Consider the following 24,168-nt stretch of genomic DNA (forward strand, 5'->3'; position numbering starts at 1 on the left):
GTGGTTTAAGGCCATCCTCAGCAAAAGTTGCACGATTCTATGTCAAAAACAAGCTGTGTACCGGGGGGTGGACACCTGATCCTAGATCCATGGGAGGCTGGATGGGAGAATCACAGTCCAAGGCCTGAGCAAAAGCAAGAGACACTATCTGAAAGACAAACTAAGCCTGAAGGACTGTCTGTATAGATGAAGTTGAAGAGTGCAAGTATGAGACCCTGAGTTCAAACTCCCTTTCTGCCTAACCCTTCAAAAGGGAAATACTGGCTAAGGAGTATGAATATTGAGGAAAATATTCCTTTGTTTACTCTGAGGACCAGATGTGTCACTCAGAGTTTAACTCTCTCCCTACCTAGTCCTTGCTCTAGAACTCAGATACGGATAACCGAATCCTCCTGTGCTTCTTTCTACTTCAAGTCTCCCTTCTTTGGCTTGAGATACCTCACACTAGCCACCCTTGGTATCTGCCCTGTGTTTCCTCTGTTTTCTCAACAGCTGAAACTTGGGTTAACTTTCTCTATTCTTGAAGAACTTATCTAATGCCCTGATGGTGGCCCTAAGGCACGTTGGCCCCTGGTATGTTGGTAGTAATCCTTAACTGTGGAGAAAAATATCTGAATCAGTCAGTAGATTTGAGAATTCCAGAGCAGGCACAGTTGAGAAATCGTGTGAGGGTCTTTCTGTGTTTGTCATGTGGGAATGAGCTGCCGTGTAGATGTGAGCACTGGACTGAGATGGATATTTGCAGTTGTCCATAGATTTCCAGCAACTGACTACTACCGGCAGTGGCTCATGAGATGAGTTTCCTTGGCCACTATCAGTATTTGGAAAAAAAAAAAAGGAAGAGAAGAGGAGTGGATCAGCACACAAGACAGGACTATCATGAAATTTTTATTTGTTACATATATGACATGTGCAGTGAACAAATATGTAAATGATATTTCTAAATTATATGGATTGAAGTTGAATTTTTTTTTTGAAGAACCTTCCTGTAAGAAATACACAGTGTTTAGAACAATGAGACGTGTTTTTTTTTTCATGGAAGGCAACTGAAATGGAGGTACATCTTTAAATGGATGGGTTAGAGTCAGCTCAGGAAAGCAGTATTATGAAACAGAGGGACCAAGGTAATGATGTCTAGAGTTGTCACTTCATATCAGGTAAGCTGCTACTCAACCTCAACTGTTTTTTAGGCCCAAGCTTTATATTATAAAATATTTTTTATTCCATTTCAGTTTTCTTTCTCCCTCTTTTCTTCATTTTTTAGCACTGAATTTTAAATTATCTTGTAATATATATTTAAGGAAAATTGTAAGAAAAAATTCTAGATATGTAAGAGTCTAGAAGAGATAAGTATGTACCCAGATGAAAATAAGATGTGGATTATGAGAATAAAATGTGATAAAATAAATAAAAATGTGAGACAACAAAGGAAGGCCTTTGAAATTGGAGAGTGAGCCCCATTTTACCTTATATCTCAGCTGTCTCCCCAACTTCAGTGGGACCTTCTGTTATATGCCCACAAGGATTTCTGCTGAAGTTCACTGGCCTTGTCATTATTGAGGCCATTGTCCCAGTGTCCTTGACATTGATAAGTAAAGCCCTGAAACATGACTTAAGATAGTACAATTAAAATTTGATAAAAGGGATTGAACCACACTCTTCCCACAGCAAGAACTGCCAATCAAAGCTATTGAATCTATTTGCTTATGACTGGTAATATGTTGCTATTAATATCTTTGAGGCTGTTAAGGAAAAAATTTCTCTAAAAATTAGCAGGTTTCCTTTTTTAGAGCTCAGTTTCTTATCATATTTTTATACTACACATTCGTTTTTCTTTATATTGTTATGTGCTTTTGCTTTTTATGTACATGATTATTCTTGATGAACTAGAAATGATAAATTAATCTAAGAAAAACACATTCGTTTTTCTTTATATTGTTATGTGCTTTTGCTTTTTATGTACATGATTATTCTTGATGAACTAGAAATGATAAATTAATCTAAGAAAAATCCAGTTTTCTACATTGGAAGACTTGGTAAAGAGTATCCCCACAAAACAAGAGAAACAGAGCATAGTGAATAGATCTTGCATTAAAGATAACCAGTTCTGTTTGGTCCTAGTTCATTTGAAATACCAGTCTGGTAGAAAATTCAGGTGCTATTCAGTAAGCAAGTGAATTATTGAGGAAGTGGTCTATTTTCTTCTCATCCTCAAATGTAATTCAGAGATCATCAAATCTCCCTGTGCACATCATTCAAAATATTCATCTCCAGTATCCGCTGGTGAGTCATTCTCACAATCCTGGCTACTCAGAAGCCTGAGATCTGAGTATCAGTGCCCAAAGCTAGCCAGCACAATACTGGGTAAGAGTCCATCTCAAACGTAACCAACATAAAAGGGGCATGGCTTGTAAATGAACACCATAAGCACTGGTACTGACAAAAATAAAATCCATCTCATGTCACCATCAGTCTTATGTAACATGAAGGAAAGTATATTTTATAGTTAAGCATTTCAGTATGTGAACACCAGGCATGACTAAGCTAGATGACAAAATTATATGACATGAGGAAGGCATTGTCTGGTCACTCTGATGTGTGGAATTACCATATATGGAAGCTACCAATGGAGATGTTCTATGTGAACTGTACTGCGAATAGCCATTCCAGAATGGTGAATATTTGACTAAGTATGATTTTTCTTCCATTTATGCTATGATTGCATTGCTGGAAAAATATTTATATAAAATACTTTGTGATTACATCTAAAACTGAATCAAATTCTAGGTTCTGACAACAGATTTTTCACTTGTGGTAAATGTGTGGAAAAGACTTGAAAGTTCTGTGTGACACAAGACCATTCTTTCTTGTGCAGGACTGTGGTAGCTCACTGTAGGACTCCTAGCATTCTTGGTCCATCACATTAAATGCTAGGCATTGCAACATGGCAGAAAACTCTCCCCCACATTCCAAAACCCTCCCAATGGAATGGCACAGTGCGAGGGAGAAACATGAGTTTAGCATGTCAGTCAAATACTCCTTAATTCTTCCCTGCTAGAGTTCTACGTTAGTCAGGAATGGGGGAAATCACATAATGGTGCAGCATGACCTCTGTGGAATTCCAAAGTTCTCCCTCCCTCGTGGGATCATGGACTTCTTCCTCCAGGTCTGCACAAATTCCTCCAGTCACTTCCTTTTTCTCTGAACTCTAGCTTCTTAGGTTAACTCCCCAGACACAGGAAGGCCACCTTTCTTTGGCCTTGGCTTTCATTTAATCAATTGCTGACCCACTTACAAATGGAATCCATCCCATAAAGGTCTTCCAGCCCGATGCTTACATTTATCTAGCTCAAACTTGTGTTCTAAATGTTAAGCAGAGCGTAAGGAAGACTTCAGAGAAACACCTTTATTAATCAAAGTGATTTTATAGTTAGATTGATTACATTGGCTACAAAAGCTTTGCGTATTTTCTTCCTAAAAGTCCTTTCTACTTGGACTTCAGCTTCTATTCTTTCCAGGTATTTGATACCTGGCACTTCTGTGATATCCTAATCAAATGCATATGAGACATGATAAATGAGAACTTTAATGTGCATTACAAATAAGAGGTCCACACAAACAAGGCCACATTAAAGCTACCAGCATAACTATGTTCATTGCAGTATTATTTGCCATGGCTAGATACCCCTCAATAGATGAATGGATGGAGAAAATGTGGTATATATACACAATGGAATTCTATGCTTCCATCAGAAAGAATGCCATAGTCCCCTTTATAATGAAATGCAAAGACTAGGAAAAACTCATATTAAGAAGCAAGTTAGATGGGCTGGGGATATAGCCTAGTGGCAAGAGTGCCTGCCTCGGATACACGAGGCCCTAGGTTCGATTCCCCAGCACCACATATACAGAAAACGGCCAGAAGCGGCGCTGTGGCTCAAGTGGGAAGAAGCCAGGGACAGTGCTCAGGCCCTGAGTCCAAGGCCCACGACTGGCAAAAAAAAAAAAAAAAAAGAAGCAACTTAGACCCAAAGAAACATAGGCTCCATGGTTTCACTCATTTGTAGTAACTGGTATATGTGTAAGATAGCTCTAGCAGGTAATCACAATAGCTCAATATCTATGTACATATGGCCATACAAAATTATAATTAAAATGAACTCCAAGATATGGAAATGTGTGTGTGTGTGTGTGTGTGTGTGTGTGTGTGTGTGTGTGTACTGATGGAGTTACTTTTTTCTTTCATTTTCCCCCCTTTGGTTTATCCCCTGATGTTACTGGTCTTGATTTCCGTATCCTTTGTCTTCTATAAGTTAATCTGACTGGGGGAAGGGAAGGGGAATCACAGGAAATGGTGAGGCAAAGGGCAAGGGTGAACCAACACAACAGCAATACTCATAACTTACTATGTTGGAAATGAACCTTAAAACTTGGGTGAGAGAGGAGCTGGGAGCTGGAAGGTGGGAGAAAACAAGGAAAAAGGTTAACACTGCTTGACATGAAATGTGTTCATTTCCTACTTATGTAACTGTAACCCCTCTGTATATCACCTTTACAATAAAATAAAAAAGAAAAATTAATTTAAAAAATAAGATATCCATCATTGCTACAACCAATGGCATGGACGTTTAAAGGTAATAAGCAAGACAGTCTTACGTTTGAAATAAGAAAAAAGAGGAACATTTCTCTTCTGGTATTTCTTTAAATAGTTGAAATATTCAGGTTATGGGTTGTCTTCTTGTGTACACCTATATTTTATTTCATTTTTTTTCTTTTCTCCATTCTGCCTTTCCATGCCAATGGGAATGGAGAAATTTGGGGTAGGTAAAAGTAGTATGGGAGAAGATAATTAAATTCAGGCTTTTCAAGGTCATGATCTAATTAGAAGAGATCTAAAGATGATAATTTTCAGGGAACTTTTAAACTGTCTTGCCACATTCCCTTCCATGCATATTCATAAATATTGTGAATTTTGCAACATTTTAAAAGAAGGTAAGTTATCCTCTTTGCTTTCATCAGTGAAGTGGGGTGTATTGACCACCAGTATGCTGAGGATTTGATTTAGACTTGTCATTCTTCCAGAATAACCCAGAAGGTTAGGTTAATCAGGAAGACATTCAAAAATCAGAGTATAAAAAGAAATATCTACACTTGGATTTGTTCAACAATATGAGAGTATCATGGACTCCATACTGGAGACTCTGAGGTCACCTATATAACAAGTACAAAGAGGGGTGAGGTTATAATTTGTGATTTTTTAATGACAAAATGAATACTTTAGTCATTTTGGATAAAACAAGAGTAAAACTGGAGCACTCGTGTGTGTGTCTTTGTTTAGTTTGTAACAAAGCCTTGCAGACAGATGTGAACAGTAAATCCTCTTTTGCTACCCAGAACTCATTGTTGAGTATGAGATTTTGGTACATGTAAGAAGGAATATGCTTCCTACAACAGTTGGCAATGTGGGGGTTTGTTAACTAACACAGGGTGGCTCTGAGAATAAAGTTGATATAAAAGCTAAAAAAAAAAAAAGTAAGACTATTAGGTACAAAACATTGCTGTTTTCTTTTTCCCGTAAAAGATCAGAAATATTTCTCCTTTTTTTTTTTCTTTTTGTTTTTTGCCAGTCCTGGGGCTTGGACTCAGGGCCTGTGCACTGTCCCTGGCTTCTTTTCAAACCCAGGGCTTCATGTATATGAAGCAAGCACTTTACCACTAGGCCATATTCCCAGCCATATTTCTCCTTTTGAAAATGTATCCCAGATGATGGTGGCTGATGCCTGTTATCTCTCCTACTAGGTAGTAGGCTGAGGTCTAAGGATTTGTTTTGAAGTGAGCCAGAGCAGGAAAGTTGGTGAGATTCTTATCCTCCCATTAACCGAAAAGCTAGGAGTGGAGCTGTGGACTCAAGTGGTAGAGCACTAGCCTTGAGCAAATATGTTAAGACACAGTGCCTAGACCTGAAGTTATGCCCCAGTACTGGCTCAAATAAAGAAGGAAGGCATGAAGGCAGGAATCTAGAAAATGGATTGTGGTTGGTGTAGCTGTCAGGTTTGTTCTGATTTTTCTAACATATTTCAATAAAGAGATGATTTCCCCAATCTTTTCTGATCTCCCTAAACATACTTTCTTAATTGGCTAGTAGGTTTTGTTCTTCATTTTCTCTTGCCTTCATGGTGCAGTAGGTAAATTACAGTGGCTTTTAACTGATGCTTTTTTTTGTCTGACTTGAAAAGTGCTGGAGAAATTGTCACTTTGTAACATGGGCTGACTGACCCTCAGCATGTGAGGATAGTGAGACAGTCCCCGCTGTCCACCTGTGTGTCCTTGCAGGACAGAACCAGGAATTTGAACTCAGGGCCTGGGCACTGTCCCTGAGCATCTTTGTGCTCAAGGTTAGCACTTTACCACATGATCCACAGCACCACTCTGGCTTTTTCTCAGTAGTTTATTGGCAATAAGAGTCTCCCAGACTTTTGTGGGGAGCTGGCTGCAAACCACAATCCTCAGATTTTAGCCTCCTGAGTAGCTAGGAGTAGAGGCATGAGCCACTGGTGGCCAGCCTCTAGTAATATATGCTTATACTCAGGGCCTGGGCACTGTTCCTGAGCTTCTGTTGCTCAGGGCTAGCACTCTACCACTTGAGCCACATTGCTACTTCCAGCTTTTTCTGTTTATGTGTTGCTGAGGAATCAAACCCAGGGCTTCATGCATGCTAGGCAAGCACTCTAAGCCACATTCCCAGCCCAGCTTTCTGTACTTGTTCGTTCATTTGTTTGCTTTAAAAACTGGTTTTGATTTGCTTTCTTTCAAATCTTTTTCCCTTTTGGTTAACAGAACTTCAGCCTCTGAATTCTAAAGTCATATGATCAATTTAAGTTTTTGATTGCAATTTTCCCTGGATACACACAAAAAAAGTTAAACTGGCTTAAATGGACCATGGATGAAGGACAAATGGATTTAGCACTGAGAATTTTTTCTTCACAGGTGGTTGTTTAGAGTGCTTTCTTGGGTGGGTGTCTTACTAAAGACTTTCTAAATCGAAGGAGCATCATAGAGCATTTCATCTCTAGGAAAGTGAACTTTCGCACAAGATTTAGACTCAGTATGAAAAATCACATTTCAGTTGAGCTTCTCATTTTCTGAGATCCAGAAGGGAAGGAGTTCTTTCTAGAAGGGAGATTCAGGTCATGGTGGGGAACTGGGTAAGGTGACGGTCCGAGAGCTAGGTTTCCTAGGTAACCATGTTCTCCAGAGTGGGTATGGAGAGGACTGCTCTCCATGTGCCCTGCGGGCATGCAGCAGCACCCGGGCCCCCACACATTCCTTTGCTTTACATCAGGGCTGACACACTCTTCCTGTGAAAGGCCGGATGTAAATATTATCAGCTTGGTGGGCCATAGGGGACCTCTGTCTCTTTATGGAAACTATTCAGCTTTACCCCTGAAGGCCAAAGCAACCACGGGCTGTGCGTAACAAATGGGAGTGAATGGATGTCAGTGAGGCTGTCTTTTCAAATCTACCCACTGGCTAGATTTGTCCCGAGGTCATACCTGACTGGCTCCTGATTTGATCTCAGTTATGCTCACATTCTTATGAGTAGCGGCCCACTTCCTCCGCCAAGGTCACAAATAGGGAATCTGGGCTTCCCTAAGTGCTTCTGGAGTCCTGGCTACAATCTGAAACCTCTCAAGGAAACAGATGCACCCTCAGTGCTCCTAGGTAACATTGTGGTCTAAGTTCAAATTACAGCTAGACTGATTTTGAAGGCCAACAAACTACTATGTTTGGGCAAGTCTGGCACAGAAATGAATGAAAATGCTAAGCGAACAGGAGGGTAACCTGCAAGGGAAGATTTCACATATTAAATGACTCTCAGTAAGACCCAGGTACCTTCCAGGACCATCAGGCCCTCCTGATCCATAGCGGGCATGGGCTGGTGAGCACTCAACGGAAAAAGCAGGATACATGTGCATACACACACACACACACACACACACACACACACACACACACACACACACTGAAGCACACACCTATGTATACATAATAACCTATCTCTCTCTACATACATACATACATAGTTTTTTTCTAATATTGCTGAATATAGAATGCATGGTGCCACACATGCTAACCAAGTATTCTACTAAACTACTACAGATCCTAACATAATTCCTTTTTTTTCCAAAGAAAATTGAAACCATACAAGGTCCTCACACATGCCCCCCTCCCACCCCATTACAGTTTTACCAGCTCTCTTTTCATTCCTAGATGGGACTTGCTCTGATGGGTTTGGATCAGGCCTCCCCACAGCCTTTCTAGTTTCAATGGGACACTCCAGTCTCTCCTCTCCTGGAAGTTCCTCCCCCTTCTCCGATGTTTTCACTCTAGAAATAGCCATTTATTTGAAAACAGTATTTTCTTCTTGTATTACTCATTTTTGAGAAATCAGTTTGGGTAGTACTAGGTTTGAGCTCAAGGCCTTGGCACTACCCCTTGGCCTTTCACTCATGGCTAAGGCTCTACCACTTGAGGCACAGCTACAATTCTGGCCTTTTTCTATTTTTCTTTTTAGTACTTAGTTGGACATAAGAGCCTCATGGACTTTCCTGCCTGGACTGGCTTGGAACCGTGATTCTCACATCTTGGCTTCCTGAATGGCTAGTATTACAGATGTGAGCCACTGGCATCAGCCCTGTTAGTCATTTTAAAATAAAAGATAGGCTGATATGCAGGCTAAGAAATTGATAACCAGGGGCTGGGAATATGGCCTAGGGGTAAGAGTACTTGCTTCGTATACATGAAGCCCTGGGTTCGATTCCCCAGCACCACATATATAGAAATATGGCCAGAAGTGGCGCTGGGGCTCAAGTGGCAGAGTGCTAGCCTTGAGCAAAAAGAAGCCAGGGACAGTGCTCAGGCCCTGAGTCCAAGGCCCAGGACTGGCAAAAAAAAAAAAAAAAAGAAATTGATAACCAATTCATGGTTCTTGATCTGTTGTTAATCTTCCTTTCTTTTTCCCTCTAAATTCAGTTTAGGGCAGTGTTGTGGTCACTTTCTGAAAATATATCATTTTTATGTCCTGTGAGCCTTGTAAATAATAAAATTGGCAAGTTCACCTATTTGGCAAAGACCTGCTGGATTATGGTAAGCTAAAGAAGCAGAGTCTCACATAATTTAAAATGACTCACTCCCCTTTGTCCTTTTTCTGTGCCTTTGTATTTCACTTGGAAATAATTTTTAAAAACAGATTCTCAAAAGAACAAGAATCATTAACAATAATACTTAACAAGAATGATATCACATATGAAGAGAGCAACATTAGCTGGGTGTTTGATAAATGGAAGGCTGTGTCACCTGGAACTAGTTGTTAAACTAGTTGGTAAAGGTCAGTCTAGCCAGATTTCACAGCTCACCAGAGGCAAGTGTGTGTGTGTGTGTGTATGTAATATTATAATATAATATATATAATATAAGTAGTATATAGACATATATATAACCAGAAAATATGTATTGAAATTAAGACTTTAGGGACTTAATTGTGCCCTGCCAATAGCTATTCAGATGCTATATAGTCAGCTTTTAGTAGCAAGGTGATTTACTGCTAGAATATGTCCCGTTTTCTGGAAGAGAGCTTTCCTCCCTCTAGCATTAGTAATGTCCCCACCTACAGTAAGACTTCAGAAGTTGAACAAAAACAACGACAAAATCCTAGATCCTTTTGATTTGGGGAATCGGGGGAGTTTATCCTCTGCCATTGGGAGAAAAGGAGAGGGCTAAGGAGGGGGGCGGAGAATGGCTGCCAGCTGCCTCTCTCTACCTTCTAGGTGCTCAGGGTGCTCCTGCAGCCAAGGGCTTTAGGATTTGTTCAAAGCTAGAACTGGCCTCCAGTTAGCACTTAGAGTATACATACAACCCCAGGACTCAGATTTCCATGTGGTAATTTTCCCTTCTCCTCCCAGTCTGCTGTTTCCTTTGCTTGTCCATAAGAGCTTAGTTTCCTTATCTTTTTGGAGTTTGTGCTGCCTGGAACAAATTTCTACAGTTTGGAGGCCTATGAGAAAAGAGAAACTAGAGTACAGTGATTCACTTTAGATAAAGTTTAAAAAACAAGTTGTTTTCATTTAATGAAACTTTAACTTTAAAAGAAAAAAGATTAGATTTGGAAAGGGAAGAAGAAGATAGCTCTCTATTTTGTTCAACGAAATTCAAGTATTTTAGAACATAAGCAGGGAAATAGTGATAAATTGTTAAAGTTACAAAATAATTTTGGTAGATGTTGGGGATCAAACATACCCAGAGCCTGTGATTGCTAGACAAGCACTCTGCCCTGGACCTACATCCCCAACCCAAATCTAATGTCATGGCAAGTTCAAGGTGTTATAATCAATTTATAATTAAATTGATTCCCTCTGGATATGGTGGTACATGCCTGTAATCTCAGCTACTCAGGAAGGAGAGATGAGCAGCAGTCCAAGTTCCAGGCCAGGCCAGGCAAAGTCACTTTATGAGACGCTATCTCACAAACAAAATTAAAAACAACAACAACAAAAGAAGAAGAAATGAAGTCATAGATGAAGTATAGCACATTTTGGCTGGTAGGAGGTCCTTATTAGAATCCCTAGTACTTTGGGGGAAAAAACAATGAAAACACACCAGAACAACAAGTCAATTAAGCCTTCAATCCAAAAGCAATACTTGCAAAACTGTTTAGTGTAAATCTATTGAACAACTCATGGGGGGAAAGGGAAAGGGGGAAGGGGGAGGGGGGAATGTGGGAGGAGGTAACAAACAGTATAAGAAATGTATCCAATGCCTAACATATGAAACTGTAACCACTCTGTATATCAGTTTGACAATAAAAATTAGAAAAAAAAAAAGAAACAAAACCTTCAAGTTTGTGGGATAAAATTCCTTAAGCAGATTTTTTTTTTTAATGGTACATCAGGGGCAGTATTTTAGAAAAAGTGGTGTATCTTGCTTTTTTCTTTGGCCGGTCATGGGACTTGAACTCAGGGCCAGAGCTGCTGTCTTGTGAACTTTTTTGCTCAAAGCTAGAACTCTACTACTTGAGTCATAGCTCCACTTGTAGCTTTTTTGGTAGTTGGGGATAAGAGTCTCTTGGGCTTTCCTGCCTGGACAAGCTTCAAACTGGGAGCCTCAGATCTCAGCTTCCTGATGTAGCGAGGGTTATAGTCATGAGACACTGGTGTCTGGCTTCCCTTGTTTCTTGATTTAAACAGTATCTCTCCATTATTTTTTTTACGGTGTGTAGTTTTCTTTGATAACTTGTCTGTTGTATTCTTTATTTCATTAAAAAATTTTCAGATCTGGATGATTGTGACATGTGCCTGTAATCCTAGCTTCTTGGGAGGCTAAAATCTGGAGGATCATGATTCAAAGCCAGCCCAGGCAGAAAAGTCCATGAGATTCCATTTCCAAAATAACCAACAAAAAGCCAGGCTGGAGGTTTTGCTCAAGTGGCAGAGTGCAAGCAGAGTGGAGAGTATACGGTTTTGAATTCAAACCCTGGTACTGGCAAAAACAAAGCAAAACAAATGAATTGACAATGTAAGTGTGGTTATAGTTTGGACTTGTCTGTTGGTCTTTGAGTCTAGTTAATGATAATAGCACACTGCCTTTGTACTGTGTGCTTTGTAGTACAAGTCCGACTCTTTTTTTTTTTTTATCACAGTTGTTTTGTCTATTCCAGGTCCTTTGCATTTCCATGTGAACTTTGGAAACTTTGGTTAGTTTCTACAAGGAAATCCTGCTGGGATTCTGATGGAATTGAGTTGAATCAATAAATTCACCTGAGGACAGTTGACATCTTAGAATATTGAACCTTCCAATCCATGCACAAGTCGTACCTTTCCATTTGATTTGTCTTCTTTAATTTTTCTTGGCAGCATTCCCGGTTTTCAGTATCTAAGTTTTACCTATACTTTTTTATTTTCCTAAGGAGTTCACAATAGTAGTATTATTGTAAGTGGCACTATTTTAAATTTCTTTCTCTGTTAGTTTACTGTTAGTATGTAGAAATACAACTACTTTGATATTGTTATCCTAATAAACTTAGTTTTTAGTTTTAGTAGGTTGTTTCAGTATCTTCTAAGATTTTCTTCAGAGATGATTGCATCACTATGAAGGTAGTTTTGTAACTAGCATGGATTAATTGTATAAAGAGTTCATTGTGATATTCCCATAGATATGTATAATGCACTTTTATCAGATTCATTAGGTCTGTTACACTGTAGTAAGTCCTTTACCTAATTTCCATTTTTTTCCAAAAGTAGTGGGTTCTATTATGCTGTCTTCTCATATGTATATCCAAAGAAACAGGAAAACACATAAATACACTGTACTCCACAAATATGTACAGATATTCTTTCCATTTAAAATTTAAAAATTAAAGATTTAAAAATAAAATTTTACAGCATTATATTGTTTCTGTGCCTCTCTTCTAGGTTTTTCTTGTTTTAAACAAGCCATTTAGCCTGTAAGAAATTAGCTGAAGTATCACATGGCCATTTCTTATGGTCTTCCTTTATATAAATGCAGGTTTCTATCTGCTATCAATTTTCTTCTACTTGAAGGATTTCCTTTAACATTTATTGCAGGAAATTCTACTGCTGATTAATCTTTTATCATTTTTATTCTTGAAAAAAAGTATTTCCTGTTCATGTTGAAAGAAATTGTTCATAATTTCAGGTTGATGGCTTTAAAAGTCTTTAAGAGCTATTATTCCATCTTTAGTGTTGCACTGTTTTCTGATTGAAAAAAATTCCTGATATCTTTTTATTTTTATTTATTTTTTATTTTTTATTTTTTGGCCAGTCCTGGGCCTGGACTCAGGGCCTGAGCACTGTCCCTGGCTTCTTCCCGTTCAAGGCTAGCACTCTGCCACCTGAGCCACAGCGCCCCTTCTGGCCGTTTTCCATATATGTGGTGCTGGGGAATCGAACCCAGAGCTTCATGTGTAGGAGGCAAGCACTCTTGCCACTAGGCAATATTCCCAGCCCCCCCCTTATTCCATTTTCCTCCTTGTTTGTGTTTTTATGATTTCTCTGATTAGAAGATACTTTTTTATATATATCACCAGTTCAAATGATGTGATTACGATGTGCCATGAAGTAGATTTTCCTTTTCCCCTCCTTCCCACCCTGCCTTTCTTTGCTTTTATGTAGCAGACGCTGGCCTCAAACTCTTTTATTTAAGTTTCTTTTTTTTAAAAAAAATTTATTGTCAAAGTGAAATACAGAGCAGTTACAGTTTCATACGTTAGGCATTGGATACATTTCTTGTACTGTTTGTTACCTCCTCCCTCATTCCCCCCCCTTCCCTTTTTCCCCATGAATTGTTCAGTAGATTTTACATTAAACAGTTTTGCAAGTATTGCTTTTTTTTTTTTTTTTTTTTGCCAGTCCTGGGCCTTGGACCAGGGCTTGAGCACTGTCCCTGGCTTCTTTTTGCTCAAGGCTAGCACTCTGCCACTTGATCCACAGCGCCACTTCTGGCCGTTTTCTATATATGTGGTGCTGGGGAATCGAACCCAGGGCTTCATGTATAGGAGGCGAGCACTCTTGTCACTAGGCCATATCCCCAGCCCCTGGCCTCAAACTCTTGACCCTCCCTTAGTTCAACCTCCTCATTGTTGGAATTATAGTTATGCACCACCATACCAAGCTTATGGTTTTGTTTGGTATGCTTTGAATTTATTGACTGCTAGCTCTTTGGCTTTTGAGATTTTATGAAACAATTCAACTTTTTATTTTGGTATTTTAAAAACCATGCATGTATTAAGATATCACTATTTCCTCTAGAATATTATCTTATAGAATGAAATTAATAGTGACCGACAGAGGGTCCAGGCCTATTAATTCTACTACCTGTGCCATTTTTTTTTTTTTTTTTTTTGGCAGTCCTGGGCCTTGGACTCAGGTCCTGAGCACTGTCCCTGGCTTCTTCCCGCTCAAGGCTAGCACTCTACCATCTGAGCCACAGCGCCCCTTCTGGCCGTTTTCTGTATATGTGGTACTGGGGAATCGAACCTAGGGCCTCATGTATCCGAGGCAGGCACTCTTGCTACTAGGCTATATCCCCAGCCCTACCTGTGCCATTTTAGGGTCTGTTTGTATTGACTGATATTTTTTTCCCCTCATTCCAAATCATATTCTCCTATTTCTTTTGCATTCCTGGTAATTTTTTAATTGGAATTCACAATGTGAATTTTTGCCTTGCTAGGGGCTGAATACCCTTTTGTATCTTGCATTTAAAAATTGTTGGGTGAGAGCAGCAGAACATTTAGTGATAGCCTTTCTGAACACTGCTCTGTGCAGGATCTTGTTGGTCACGAGCTTGTCCACTCTGGCTGACAGGAATGCAAACTATTTCCAGCCACCTGGATTACTGGGGATCTTCTTATCTATTGCTTCATGTGGTTTTTTTTCTTGTCTAGGGAAGTTTCCACCCATGAACATGCAGAGACTTGAGGGGTCTCCTGAGGATTGCTAGAGTTTTTGCTTTGTGAGAGTTCTCTCTCCCCTATTGCCCTGTCATATGAGGCTTGGGGCTCCCTTGACCCCTCAACAACATCTCTGAAACTCAGTGATACTTATAGGCTCAGATTGGGTCCTTTGTTCCTGCATCACAGACTGCCGTCTGTGGGCACTGAGCTCCAGCCGTTGTGGGACTATTTCCTGTCTCTCAGGACCACTGCTTTTAGTTTCCTGACATTCAACAGCTTGTAAGTAATTGCATATTTTGTGTGTGTGCATGCATGTGAGTGCGTGTGTGCATGTATGTGTGTATTTCAAATGAGCAGGAAGTTTGGTTGCTTTCATTCATCCTTGTGGTTTGAAATCAACTCATTTGTTAGGCCACCTATTGGTCAACAGAGGCTATGTTCATTATTTTTTCTACTATATTTTGTTTTTGTGCTTCTCTTTTGTTGATCATGTTGATTTGCCTTCAGGTTCACAGTTCTTTTTTCTTCAGTATTTAATCTATTTTTAAGTCTACTCAGTAAATGTTTTACTCCAATACTGAATTTTACATATCAAAATTTCATCTTCTATGTTTTGAAATTTTGTTTCCTATTCATGTAATGTTTTAAATCCTCAGGTATTTTGAATGTTTTTATTGTAGTTATGTTACCATTTTCCCTGCTGATCCTATCATTTCTACGTCTCTTCTACTGACTGATTTTATTTTAGTTAAGGGTCACTCTTTTTTCCCCATTTGTCACATGCTTCATAATGTTTTACTTGACTCTAGAACTTGTAAATTTCAGGAAGTTGGGTGCTGGTTTTTGTTGCATTTCTTTGCAGAGTATACAGCTTCATTTTAGCAGATGGTTACAGAGATGCATTTTAGAGAAGCCTCTAGCCTGGGAAAATTTAGCCTTCCTTGTTAGACTTCTGAGTCTGCTGTGTGTTTGATCACACCCTTTTATTGTGGTTGGTATGACAGTTATTACTTTGTCTTAGTTTATTTGCATTTGTTCCCTAATTTACTGACCTGATATATTTTAGTATACATCCATATACATTTCTAATTCTGTAGGACCTCTTAGGATTTTTGTATTTTAACCCTATAGTACCTTTCTGGGCAGTCATTCTTTCCCTGGTTATGTCAAGACTTTTGTAGCCATTTTAGGTAGGTATTCGGCCACAGTCAAGAGGTCCCCAGGTCAGTTCCTGGAGCTAGTTCTCTATTGATCCAGACTTTCTGGCTTTTTGATACAATTTCTAGCTGACTCAGTTTTCCTGCACTTGAATCTCTTGTTCCTGAGCTCAGTGAGTCCGACTGGCTTGCACAGGAGCACCTTCCCTCTGCTGTGATCTAAACATTATGTTCTCATAGAAATCTGATCCACTAGAAAGCTCACTTCATGGTATCAAATCCTGTCCTGCATGTTCTCAAGTTTAAAAACAATTGTTTTCTCTAGTTATCTGTTCTTCTAGTTTGCAGTGTGTGTGTGTGTGTGTGTGTGTGTGTGTGTGTGTGTGACAATAGAGCTTCACTTGATGTATTTTTGACATGCAAGTCTATATCTGTATATATGAGTATTTTTCAGCATTTGTTTGGGTTGTTTGCCCTTGTTATCTGTGTCAATGAAGATTTGACCTTTCTGTTCCTGTCTATATTTGAATGACCTAGAACAGTACCTGGCATTTCAAAACTTAGACTTAGAATTAATAGGTACTCAAAAGATATTTATTAAACTGATTGTTATCACTATCATATTGTTAATACATTTCTTTAGAAATATTTATTCTTCTCTTTGAATATGTTTTGCATTTACCTTACCTGTAAATTACCCTCTGATCAAATTCTTAGCCAAAGATATTTTGCAGAAATCTAGCTCTCTCTTTTCTATTAATCAAGCCAAACTTCATGTGATTATTGAGAAAGTTAAAGATAAGTAGAGTATTTACCCTCTTCTCTGTCTTTCTGTGTATTTCAGTGCATTTGCATACAAATTATTTTTATGTTTTCCATAGACAAATCAGCAATTGCATAGCAGTGTGCTCAGAATTCCATCATCCAATATTTAGCAGGATGTAGGATGGGCCTGAGTTCTTTGGAAGAGGCCAAGTCTGAGGGACTGATTAGGACAGGGACACTGACTGTGATAGGGCCACTGATAGGGTGTCTGAGTCACGCTGATGTGGAGGAGGCCCCACCTTCCCAGTTAAAGCTAAACTTCTGATGAAGGAAGAGCTTTGGGGAAGGGGTGTCTACACTAAATGTGGAGAATAGCCTGCTAAAGATGGATAGGATATCAAGATTATAGAATGAAGAGAACAGAAAGCAGAAGTGCAGATATGCTAGGCAACAAATCCCTTCCTTCCTTCCTTCCTTCCTTCCTTCCTTCCTTCCTTCCTTCCTTCCTTCCTTCCTTCCTTCCTTCTTTCCTTTCTTCCTTTCTTTTTTTGTGCTGGTCCTAGAGCTTGAACTCAGGGCCTAGATGCTATCCCTGGGTAGCTACCACTTGAGCCACAGTTCCACTTCTGGCTTTTTGGTTTTTAATTGAAAATAAGAGTCTCGTGGACTTTCTTACCCCAGCTGACTTTGAACCACAATCCTTAGATCTCAGCCTCCTCAGTAACTAGGATTACAGATGTTAGCCACCAAGGCTAGACCAATCTGTTTCTTAGAATGTGACTCATCAATAGAGGCACTGGAGTTTCAGAGAGTGGACAAGGAATTTATCTGATAATGAGCAATGTTTTGAATTAACTTAAAGAGACTGGGTAAAGAACATACACTTGTAAAAATATATAGACTCCTCAAATCTTGTGACATGAAATTTCTGTGAGTATAACCCACAGATCTACAGTTTATGAAGTTCTCTAAGGACTGGTAGCAAAACAAATATTAAAAGGCACTGGAATAAAATTTTAAGAGAGAGAGAGAGTCTGTTACCTGAGTCAGATATAGAGCCTTAAGATTCAGTCCAGTTAGCATATGAAAGTATCCACAGTGGCTCACACCTGCCATGCTAGCGACTCAGGAGGCTAAGATCTGAGAACAGTGGTTCAAAGCCAAACCTGGCAAGGAAGTCCATGAGACTTTTATCTCCAAAAAAGCTGGAAGTAGAGATGTAGCCCTAGTAGTAGAGCACTAGCTTTGAGCAAGAAAACTCAGAGACAATGCAAGCCCCAGAACCCTCATTAAAAATTAATAGACACACACACACACACACACACACACACACACACTGTCTGGCCATTTGCAGGCTGTTTCTGGATACTGAAATTTCTTGCAGCTGCATAGTAAGTTATATGTGATATGTTAGTATGATAAGAGTTCATTGACATAATCACGTATGAGTGCTCTTAATAGCTCTCTTTGGTAGATTGGAGGGAAGATAAGGCTGCAAGGGAAAGCAAAATCCCCTGTAGAGCCAGCATTCATGTGAATGTTGGTTGTCACACATGCATAACTAGAAATGCACTCAGCCTCCATCTTCCTTCAGAATCTACTCAGTTAATCCAGTGATTATTTCCAAGGTTTGCTCTGTAGAAGTCATCTGTCATGTGTCTGTTAACTACCAAAAAACATTCTCTCAAGTACAAGAGAACACAACTATATTCATACTTAATACATCCAGAAGAACAGAGGATGTAGGAGATCCCTGGAATCATCTACCTTCCTCCTAGGGATTTTAATGCCCAATGTTTATTTGTTTGTATTTCAGTGTACTTGTACCATTTTTTGGGAATTACATACTGCTGTTGCTTTTCTTTTTTCTGTATAGGAAAATTTAAAAAAAAAAACACAAAAAGTTCCCAAGATAATGGATGCCCCAGCAGCCATCTTGTAACTATGAAAGAATGTGATGATTAGTTACAACTAATACTTCCAAACTTTCCTATAAATCATTAATTTTTAAGAAATGAATTAGTATCAATCCTTACTAGCCAACCCTGTAAAAACATGATTGTTTCCCCCCTCTTATAAGAATGATTTTTAAAAGTTTTATTGAATGCACATTTTCCTAGAAGAATTCTGTAATGAAAATAAGTGAGAAACAAGAGAGCCATTAGAAGTCAGAGCCATTGGACAGAGTTGTATAGCTCATTTATTGGCTAGAACGTCAAAAGTGTGTGCGGAGGGGCCAAGATTCTTTCTTTGTCCATTAGCCAAACCACATGCTCCCAGAGGATGGCCCTTTTTGATTCACACAAGATGGTCTATGGAGCCAGGCATAGTAGCACATGCCAGTAATCCCAGCTCTCAGGAGGCTAAGTAGAGGAGCTGAGGGCTTGAGGCCAGTCCTGGCTAAATAGCACAGGACTCTGTATCTCAAAAACGGCAAAACAAAGGTACAGTGTGGATGAACAAGGGTTTTGATTAGGATTTCCTTTGGCACATCTACTGAAATATAAAATATTGTGTTAAGCAAAATATGAGCACTTTGTGTTTTAAAGAGGGGGCTTTAACATGTTAAGTGAAAGCACAAATGATAGTTCTTCCAACATCTCTTGCCCATTCATCAAATCAAAATAGAAAGTGGCAACTTCTTTTTTTAAATAAGTGGAAGCAGATACAGTGAGAAGTAAGACCCAAGTCCTTTGTGTTGTCTGTGTTTAAAAAATAATGGATGAAGTTCAACAGACTTGCTCACAAAAGAGTCCATTCAGGAATTTCTGGTGTGCACATTTAGTCCTAGTCAGTGGTAAAGAAACTGTGTCATTGTGGAAAATGAGTGGAGAGAAAGCCTAGGACTTAGGAGATGGGAAAATCCCCAAATTACTCTTCTTAGGAAGAAAAGGCTTCAGCTAGGATGACAGAAAAGAAATAGCTCCTCATCCCTCATGTCATGAACTACTGAGTTGGGATTTATAACTTCTTGTTTGCTGTCAGGAATTAGATATTGACTATCTGAGCCATTTAGCTTCCTTGTGGAGTTGCTAGGAGCTAAGTGTGACAGCAGTGCCCAGGGTGCGGAGAGCCAGCCAGCATAAAGGGATCTACTTGATTCTCTTGATGGAACTTACAGCTCTGGCCCTTCGAAAGTTCACCATTTCCCGTGCGTGTTTAGCTATAAGTCTATCCTGTCTTGGTCCTCCTCTAGGATGGATTTTGAAGCCCCTAATCTAACCGTTGTCCCCATGGCACTTTTGAGGACATGAAGAGCCCTGAGTGCTGGCTCTTACCATTTGTTCCAGGAACTTATTTGACAGTGAGCAGTGTTTTAAGCAAACTGGAGATAGTGGAGTTTAATTTCAAATGTTTTCAGTTGGATTATTGTTATTGTTATCCATAATAAGTATGTGAATTTTGAATTTACTGTTTGAACATACTTTGAAACAGTCTCTATATATCACAAGGAAGCCAAACAACAAATTATTGGCACTATTTCAAGAAACTCTTGGACTGGGGGGCGGGGGCGGGCGGGGTTGGTGCGAGCGCATGTGTGTGCCAGTCCTGGAGCTTTAACTCAAGGCCTTGACACTTTTCTTGAGCTTTTGTGCTCAAGGAAAATGCTCTACTGCTTTGAGCCATAGTAACATTTTTGGCTTTTTGGTAGTTAATTAGAATTAAAAGACTCACTGACTTTCCTGCCCAGGCTGGGTTGAACTGCATTCCTCAGATCTCAGCCTCTTTCGTAGCTAGGACTACAAGCAGCCTGGGCAGGAAAATCGGTGAATCTTTTTGGAGAGGGGGGTTAAATAAGATTTTTTCATCGTAAAGGTGATACACAGAGGCATTACAGTTACATAAATCATAAGTACATTTCATTTTGAACAGTGTCACCCCTTCCCTTGCTTTCTCCCAGCTTTCCCCGCCTGATCTTGTGTGTGATCTTGAAGTGTCTTTTTGTTTTTACCCACTACTCTCTCTAAGATTCATTTTTCTTATCTGTAAATTATAGTTGTTTGTTTGGGTCATTGCTCAGATTTCCTTTCAGCTCTCCATTTCTAGGATCCTCTGTTTTATCAGAAACTCTACTTCTGGCTTCCTAACTCAGAGCTGTTTATGTAGAAGCTAAGAAGCAGCCACCTGAAAGTGAGCCAGTAAAAAACACATGGAACCCAGATGAGCTTTGCTCAAGGGGACACGGTGGGGTGGGGGGGGGGAGGGCGGGAGGAGAGGAATGGGGCAGGGCGGGAACACCACAGAGTGAGTTGAAGTGTCGAAAAGGTGAAGTGTGAAAGAAGAAACATCAAGAAAAGTTGATATATATTCATTTAAATAGCCAGCTGACTCATGCCAGCATTTAATAACATGGACTGTATTTCATGCTGGATTTTATACTGAATAGTTTGAAGCTGCATGGTTTAAGGACTAAGCACTCTATAAGGAAGAATACCCGTTCTACTCAGGAACACCTGGTCAAGGTAGACCAGGGTTGGGTTCTGCAAACCCATCCACAAAACAGTACCCATGTGGGATGCAGACAGCCATGGATCTTTGTGATTCTGTCCTGCAGTAATGAATTTTGGAGCCTAAGAGTGCAATAGTCACACACACACACACATACACACACACACACACACACTACAAGGAAATAGCAAGGCAGAGTTTTCACAACTCATGGCTGAGCATTAATGATTAAATGATAATAATCGCTATAGAAATACTGAACAGGCATGTGGAACAAGTGTCCATACTCTTCCATATACATCACAATATCAGAGAGGTAGACAGGGAGCTAAGAAGTTAAGATAAACTCTTGGATGATGCCAAAATGAGAGAGAGAGAGAGAGAGAGAGAGAGAGAGAGAGAGAGAGAGAGAGAGTGTTTTGGTACTGGGGCTTGAACTCAGGGTCTTGCACTCTTGCTTAGCTTTTTCACTCAAGGCTGGTGCTCTGCCACTGGAGTTACACCTCCTCTTCTGGCTTTTTGCTAGTTAATTAGACATAAGAGTCAAATTTGTGTCTTCCAAAGCTGGTTTTGAACTGTGATCCTCAGTTATCAGCTTCCTGAGTAGCTAGGATTACAAGTATAAGTTTCCAGTACCTGGCCTTTTTAGTAACTTCATAAGTCATATGTAGTTTGAGTATGGTGGCCCATTACTAGAATCCTAGCTACTTGGGAGGTGGAGATTAAGAGCATTGCAGTTTGAGGCTATCTGTGGCAAAAGCTGGTGATGTGTGATGCTTTATGCCTGTCATCCCAACCACATGGGAGGCATAGGTAAGGAAGATCAATGTCCAAGGACAAAATGGCAAAAATGGGAGACCCTACCTGAAAAAATAAAACAGCTAAAAGCAATAAGGGAAAGGGGATGTGGTTCAGGTGGCGCAATGCCTATCTAATAAGTACAAGACCCTGAATTAAAACCCAGAAAAAGAAAAGAAATTGTAGTGGCAGCTACAGTATCTCAAATCCACATCATAGAAATATGTGCAAGTTCAGGTGTTCCTGAGTGGATAAATGATAGAATTTGATTAAACAGCAAGACAAAGCTTTTTTTTTTGTTCAGATTCTGTGTTATTGATTCTTTCCAGAGAATCTCCTAATTGGATAAAAAAAAAAAAATACAGCCCCTGAGCAATGATTAGGTGTCACTGAATTAGTTCTCTATTTATAACTTTATCTTGCAGGATAATGTGGTAAGAGTCACTTGTCAGATTAATCAGGCTTCATCCAAATCAATATATCCATCAAGCTCATAAACTACACATTAGTTTAGGCTGTCCAGGGCATAAAACATTTACGTTTGGTGATTTACTTTGCCTGCCAAGCAGACGTTTGAGCCTGTCCCCAGTTTAGATGATGATTGACTGACCGGGAGCAGACTGGCTCTCATCTGTGACTGATGGCCTTTGGTGAAAGCAGCCAGAAGTCTTCCTGGAAATGCCTTTCAATCTTCTTAAATGCATGGCTCTTTTTGAAAATTTTGGCTTTTTTTTCTCTTGGTAACAGAGAGGGGATCTGCTTCAGAGTAGTTTGAAATCTTGAAGCGTTTTTACTCTCTTATTTAATTTTGACACTGCTGGTTCTGAACTCAGCTTTGTGCTAGCTAGGCAGGTGCTTCACCTCTTGTTGGCATTACCTCCAGCCTCAAAGCATTTTTAATTAGCAGAATAAGAAAAAAATAAAGCAGTGGTAATACTTTTGCATACAGCTGTTCATTGAGATACAGTTTACATAACACAAAATCCTTTGAAAGTGTACAGTTAGTAGTGCTTGGTATATTTACAAAAGTATGGTCATCACTGTGATCTAGTTCCAGAACATATGCATCATTTTAGAAAGAAAATTTATGCTAATAGAAACCCTTCTCTATTTCTCACTCTTGTAACCAAAGTAGAGAAATTTTAAGAAATAGATTGCAAGCAACCCCTGATCTCTGAGGATCAGTGTTTCAATATTTTCACTTTTTGATAGTGTGAAATTTTGCCTATGTGGCTGAGCTTTCAATGAAGCATTCAATAAATTCCACAAGCTATTCAACACTATTACAAAATCCACTTCTTATTTGGTGACTTTGCCCAACTGTAGGCTAAAACAAGTGTTCCGAGCATATTTTAAATAGAACACACTAAAGCCACCAGCACAACTATGTTCATCGCGGCACAATTTGCCATCACTAAAATATGGAACCAACCCAGATGCCCATCAGTAGATGAGTGGATCAAGAAAATGTGGCATATATGCCCAATGGAATTCTATGCCTCTATCAGAAAGAATGACACTGCCCCATTCATAAGGAAATGGAAGGACTTGGAAAAAAGTATAGTAAGTGACGTGAGCCAGACCCAAGGAAACATAGACTCTATGATTTCCCTCATAGGGAATATTAGTACACGTCTAGGATAGTCCTAGCAGAAGATCACAATAGCTCAGTAGCTATGTACATATGAACACATAAGATGATGCTAAATGAAATGAACCCCAAGTTATGGAAATAAGTGGTTTACCACTGTTGTTTTATGTTCAGTATACCATCTGAAATTATCCCACTTTCTTTTGTCTTTTTTCCCCAGGGTTTTACCCCTGATGTCACTATAACTGATTTCAGTACCCTGGCTATTGTATATATGTTTATTCCAACTAGGGAAGGAAAGGACAACATCAAAATGGGGGGACAAAGAGTAAAAGGTGAACCAATGCAATACCAATATTTACAAAACTATATGCCTTAATACAACTGTACAACTCATGGTAGGGAAGGGAATGGGGAGGAGGGAAGGAGGGAGAAAAATGAGGAAGGAGGTAACAAGTTTGATAAGAAATATACTCATTGCCTTACATATGAAACTAATCCCTCTGTACATCACTTTGAGAATAAATAAATAAAATAAAATAAGGTAGGCCTGGTGGCTCCTGTAATCCTAACTACTGAGGAAGCTGTGATCTGAGACTCCCAATTCAAAAGTCTAAAAGGACTCCAATTACAAAAAGCTTCAAGTGGAGGTATGGCTCAAGTGTTAGGGGCTAGCATTGAGTGAAAAAGCTAAGCAAGAGCTTGAGATCCTACATTCAAGCCCTACTACTGGTACACACTCACAGAAATAAAGTAGGCTGTAGGTTAGATGTAGCTTACAATATTTTTCGCTTATGGTGAGCTTATTGAAAGGGATGTAGCCCTATTGTATATTGTCTACTATCCACTCTGTAGTTGTACAGATGCTCTTCAACTTACCATGGCTTAAGTCTTGGTAAGCCCATTGTAAGTTGAAAATATCCTTCTGAAAGTGCATTGAA

General features: G+C 39.4%; 1 protein-coding gene and 1 non-coding gene across 7 annotated transcripts in view; both read left to right on the forward strand.

Annotated features, from left to right (window-relative positions):
- Arhgap28 (Rho GTPase activating protein 28) overlaps positions 1–24,168 on the forward strand; it is a 159,306-nt gene that overhangs the window by 63,758 nt on the left and 71,380 nt on the right. Inside the window, exon 1 of one of the 6 annotated variants that reach the window (XM_048363590.1) lies at positions 11,512–11,571. The exons of 4 other annotated variants lie outside the window; for them this stretch is intronic. The gene's annotated coding sequence lies outside the window, so the exon portion shown is untranslated. Of the gene's footprint in view, positions 1–11,511; positions 11,572–14,589; positions 14,747–24,168 lie in introns of those variants that run through there. One more of the 6 variants, XM_048363589.1, reaches the window with a different exon arrangement.
- Positions 5,314–5,441, forward strand: LOC125364352. Its single transcript, XR_007213505.1, has one exon. It is a non-coding gene; the product is annotated as a small nucleolar RNA SNORA40 (small nucleolar RNA).

The sequence above is a fragment of the Perognathus longimembris genome, chromosome 15, assembly GCF_023159225.1.
Source record: "Perognathus longimembris pacificus isolate PPM17 chromosome 15, ASM2315922v1, whole genome shotgun sequence".
Taxonomy (NCBI): domain Eukaryota; kingdom Metazoa; phylum Chordata; class Mammalia; order Rodentia; family Heteromyidae; genus Perognathus; species Perognathus longimembris.